The sequence below is a fragment of the Gobius niger genome, assembly GCF_951799975.1.
Source record: "Gobius niger genome assembly, chromosome: 23".
NCBI classification, from domain to species: domain Eukaryota; kingdom Metazoa; phylum Chordata; class Actinopteri; order Gobiiformes; family Gobiidae; genus Gobius; species Gobius niger.
This window is the reverse complement of record NC_136874.1, coordinates 3,178,253-3,183,856: the sequence shown is the minus strand read 5'-3', so window position 1 is coordinate 3,183,856 and position 5,604 is coordinate 3,178,253.

Sequence of the window (5,604 nt, the reverse complement as noted above, 5' to 3'; positions counted from 1 at the left end):
TCTATAAATAAATATAACAATAAATAAATAAAATAAAGATCAAATGTGCAAAGAAATGCATGCATTTTTTATAATCAGTGCATTTGTTTATGTATATATTTATTTCTACATTTATTTATGTATTTCTGCATTTATATATTTATTTATTTATTTTACACACTCTCCTCCAGCCGCAAAAAATCAAATGTAGTTAATGCGTGAAACCAGTAGAGTCCCTTTAAAGATAGAAGGAAAGCCATCGTGATCAGGGGGGAAAGAAATATGTTTTAATGGAGTAACCGTGCAAGTGAAAGGGGAATCAATCGATTTGACGCAGATTTTGAAAACTGTAGGCAATATATTGTATAAAGTACTTACAGGTGTGGTTAAGAGAAAGTATTAAAAATAAAATGTACTTTTAAATTTTAGCTGAACTCTGGCTTGATTCCATTAGTGTGTATTATATCCTATTATTGTATCCTATTATTGTATCCTATTAATTAAATTAATAAAAAAGTATTACCCCAGACGGACGGAAAAGGATTTATTAAGGTAAACAAACACTTGGTTCTTTATAGACTGCAGTTACGCATAAGACCTGAGGTGGCAGTAGCGAGTAAAGAAATTACAACTTCCATTCGAATCCCTTTAATGTTACCAACTTCCTCTTTAATCAATAACACAGAAGCCGAGAACATGCCAACATCCACATGAGGGCTCTGGAGCTCCCTCTGGCGGACACAGCATGGAACTGCAGTTGGAGAGTTTATTTCAATCATACATTTGGGTCAAAACATTTAAAGGCCACAGATAAAACATTTATACCTTCACTACCAGAGAGAATAATCATTTATTTATTCATTTGTTGTTCCCAAAAGTGAAAGAAACTCCCAAAGTCAAAACAGACACCACTTTATTGCGAACACATCGAGTCCAAAACACAAAACAACAACATTCATGAAATTACCACATGTAACAGTTAAACTTCGAGACACAAAGCTGCAGCTGCTGTACACATTTTATATTTACAATCGTCCTTTCAAAGTAAAAGCCCACATTGTTAAAAAGCGCTCACTGGAAAATGATTACATCGACTTGAAACGAGGAACTACAAAGCGAAAAAGTGTTATAACGTATATCGTAAGCAGACAGTCCGAACTTTAGTGGCCTTTCAAAATAAAACTAGCTGCTTGTTAAAAGTTGCATGAGGAGATTCAAAACAGCGACAGATTCCAACATATATGTAGACATTTAACAATACAATCCTCGTCCATTTTATTTCCAAATCAAGATTTTATGCGTCAACAAGGCACTTATTTGGTGAGAACGGCCACAAAGTAAAAATAAAATAAAAATACCCAACCCTTTTCAGATTTAAGGTGCTATAAAGAAAACTAAACACATTTGAAATAACCTGTTCATCCTTCGACCAGAGCGGCGGAGTCTCCGAATTCGACACACAGGGTTCAGTTTAAATCCCAACGGAGAAAAAGGCTTTAGTTTTGAAAGTACGTTAGGGCCGGGGACCGTCGAAAAATGAAAGTATCGAAAGCAGGAACCGAAAAGGAACATTACATCTTTATATTCAAGTTTTGGATGCTGTTGGTCGTCAAGATTTAGAAGCAATTGAAGAGAAAGACGAGTTGAAAAAACAAAAACAAGTGGAAAATTTGGGGGGAAAGTAGAAAAAAATAATAGTAATTTAAATTTGAAAAAAAAAAGGGAAACCTGGGGGTAAAAGAGGAAAAAAATGGGAAAAAGTGGAAAAAATTGGGGGGAAAAGTGATTTTTTTTTGGGGTGGAAAAGGGACAAAATTGTGTTTTTTTCACCATTTTGTCGTTAAAGGAAGTTTCCCAATGTTTCACCTCAAACATGATACAAATGCTAAAGAAATTAAACGGAAGGAAAAGGAATTAATTGACATTGTTAATCTGTTTGATGGTTTTATATGACAACATTTTGATATAGGTATCGAAAAAAGTCGGAAAAAGAAAAAAAGTACTGGTATTGCCTTTTTTTTTACGGTACCCAGCCCTAAAGTCAGTGGAGATCAGGTGGTTGCTTATTGTACATGTTTTATTTAAATTAAAGCCCTGTATGTATAAGTATTTGCTGTTGAAAATAAAATCTAATCATGAATAATACATTTGTGGCTATAAAAACACAAAATGGCGCCCGAATTCAACACTTGTACAGCAACATGACGGGGACAAACTTTCTTCTTTGCGGTGGCATTGACAGTACGCCTGCACAGCGCCACCTGCTGTCCCGGAGTGTGCGTTACAATAAGGCTTTTGAATTAGCTCGAAAAAGCCGACACCTTTTACTTTGTAATTCGAAAAGTCAGAAATGCTTGTGGATTAAATTGTAACGCACTTTGGAAAATAGAACAAGACTCAAGCAGTTTCCTTGCACATGACTTTGACTTGAAACTAGGGATGGTCCGATATGAAAATTTTCTGCCGATACCGATATCCGATATATGCCTCACTGGTGTGGCCGATATCCGATATTTGCCAATATTTATTTCAACGTTAAAAATCAATAGAAAGGCTTACTCAAATGTGGTAAAGTTTGTAAATTGTTCCATTATTGGAATGTCTTATGCCTGGGACACATCTCACACCAGGATGAAACAATCCTTTTTATTAGAAAAATATTAAAAAGACCAAATGCAATGTTGGAGTGAAATGTAATTTTGTTTTTGGCTAAATATTTACTCAGACCTACTTATTATTATACTTTCACCCATGTCCTCTATTAATGGTAAACACTGACACTGGGAATATACTAGGCTACTATTTATTGTATTTTTTATTAAAATATGTAGCCTACCATGTTGTTTAAGCTACATGTTTTAACTTTAAACAAATCTGATAAAGGACACACAGCTCTGTATGAAGCTTTGGAATTGGAAATATCATAATGTCACTTTAACGGCAACTTATATGAACTTATGAGGCCAGACTGAAGATTCAGAGTTGGTTTAGAGCAGGCAAAAAGCAAACAGTAGATTTACAAGATTAGCATGAGCTTTGAACTGCACCGTTTTCAATGATAAATGCGCAAACGATCGCAAAAGCGTCTAATTAAATATGCGCGAAAATGCGATATGACATAACGCCTCGTTTTCACGGGTCATTAACATGACAAAAGTGAGCAGAGTAAACGTGAATACAGACGTTATCATCACTGTAGTGAGACCTAAACGATGACAGAAAGGTCATGTTTACGTGTCGTAGCCTTTAGCCTGTTAGCAGCTATGCTAGCGCTAACAAACAAAGTTATAAATCTGGCGTCAAGACGGAGAAACTTTCGCAACACTCACCTCAGATGTAGCGACAAATAATCCATCAGAAAATGATTCCTGTTAATCCTGACTCAGAATAATGTCCATGAGGCAGTTTTAGTCCACTTTGTTGCAGCAGTAACTTGTGGCTCTGTATCTCTGTGGTGTCCAAGTGTCCGCTCCACTTTGTTTAAACTTAGTAAAAACATACTTTCTTTTGGAGACGTGTGAATTTATGCTGGAGGTTCTTTATTTTTAAGAGCCACTGTTTATTTGAGATAATTTGAATAAATTGTTGCCCCGTCTACACCGCTGCTGCATTCAGGTGCGCTATGACATTACGGTGTAGTAAATAATTCAAAGGAAAAAAAAATATCGGCCGATATTTTCCCATATCGGGCCGATACCGATATGTGAAAAAGGGACAAATATCGGCCGATAATATCGGCGGCGCCGATATATCGGCCATCCCTACTTGAAACGTCTGTTATTTTGTTGATATATTACTTACAAAGAGTTTTTCAAAGGGGATTTTAGATATCTTGATAAAATAAGCTGTTTAATAGTAGAAAAATCTGTAGAAAAATTAAAATTTCACCTTGTTTTTTGATATTCAAAACTCATGCTAGGAATTCGATATTAAAAAGTTAAGTTAAGGTGGGGGTTAAGAGTATTAAGAGACCAGTTTGGCCTGTAGTGTCTCCCCTTTACCCAAAAGTTCAAACCTCCCCTGTGTGTTTTTAAAACCCCGTCCAAACTGGTGATATTGGCAAAACTAAAGCGGATTTTACACCACGACACCAAATCATTAATACTAATACCAAGAACATGTGTACAGTAGTTTTATACACAGGCAGAGCAAACTCACGACTGAATGACATCAAGGCGAGACGCTGCGCCCAACACTGACGTCTTCAGCTGCAGCGTCTCGCCTTGTAGTGAAGAAACGGCACGAGCTGGATGTGATCAGAGTCGTTCTGTGCGTTTGGGGAAGTGCAGGACTGGATTTAGGCCTGGAGGAGGTTACTCATAACTGGGAAAACAGAACCAAAACACAGTGAGGTTAGATTTAAAAACATTTCCTAAACCTTGCTCTTATTTAAAGCCACACTGCGTAACATTCGACCTGTAAATATAGAGTTTATTCAGGCAGCAGCAGGTTAATGTAGTGCTTTAGGGGCTAGATGCAAGTCGGCCATTTTATACTCACTACTGCCACCTGAGGTCATACGTGTAACTGCATCTTCTATATTAAAGAGGGGGTATTATGCTTTTTTCAATCACACAGCACCAGTCTATATCACACTACAATGATGAGCAAACCTTCTGTTGGTCTGTAAATGCAGTAAATTAGAATAACTGCCTTGTATAAAACTGCTCTCTCAAAATGGCTGTAGTGAATGTCTTGAAATAGGCCCCTGTCTCTTTAAGAACCTCTGACCCTTTCAGACACGCCCCCTCCACACGCTGTCTGTGGCATCAGTGGGGAGGGAGTTCTGCCCATTTAACTCTAATAATGTTAAAAGTACTCTGTGATTTGTGTAATAGTGTTTCTTAAAGGAATAGGCCACCGTTTTTATATACTAAGATATGTTCTTACCTCACTTTAGTCGAGTTAATATATCCCCGTCTGGTCATTGTCCGTGCGCTCTGTCACGCAAACGGAGCACATACGCAGCCTCTCCCATATGTGACATAGCTCCGAAAAAGCTCACGATAGAAGCTACCAAGCTCTTCCACGTGTTCCCTATTTAAATAAAGTTACGTGAAGTGTTTTCATGCGAAGTATATTTACACAGAAATGTAACGTGTCGATTTTATAAGCAAATAAAAAGGGGGACTATATTGTGAGGCGTAATGATACGAGGAGTAAAACGTCCGCGCAGTAACTCCTAAAGGTTATTGACGGAAGTGAGCGGGGGAAGTCTTTAGGAGTTACTACGCGGACGCTTTACTCCTCGTATCATTACGCCTCACAATATAGTCCCCCTTTTTATTTGCTTATAAAATCGACACGTTACATTTCTGTGTAAATATACTTCGCATGAAAACACTTCACGTAACTTTATTTAAATAGGGAACACGTGGAAGAGCTTGGTAGCTTCTATCGTGAGCTTTTTCGGAGCTATGTCACATATGGGAGAGGCTGCGTATGTGCTCCGTTTGCGTGACAGAGCGCGCGGACAATGACCAGACGGGGATATATTAACTCGACTAAAGTGAGGTAAGAACATATCTTAGTATATAAAAACGGTGGCCTATTCCTTTAAAATCATCTTGAGGGCCAGAGGCTCTGTGCCGGAGGGCCGGATTTGGCCCCCGGGCCTGACGTTGC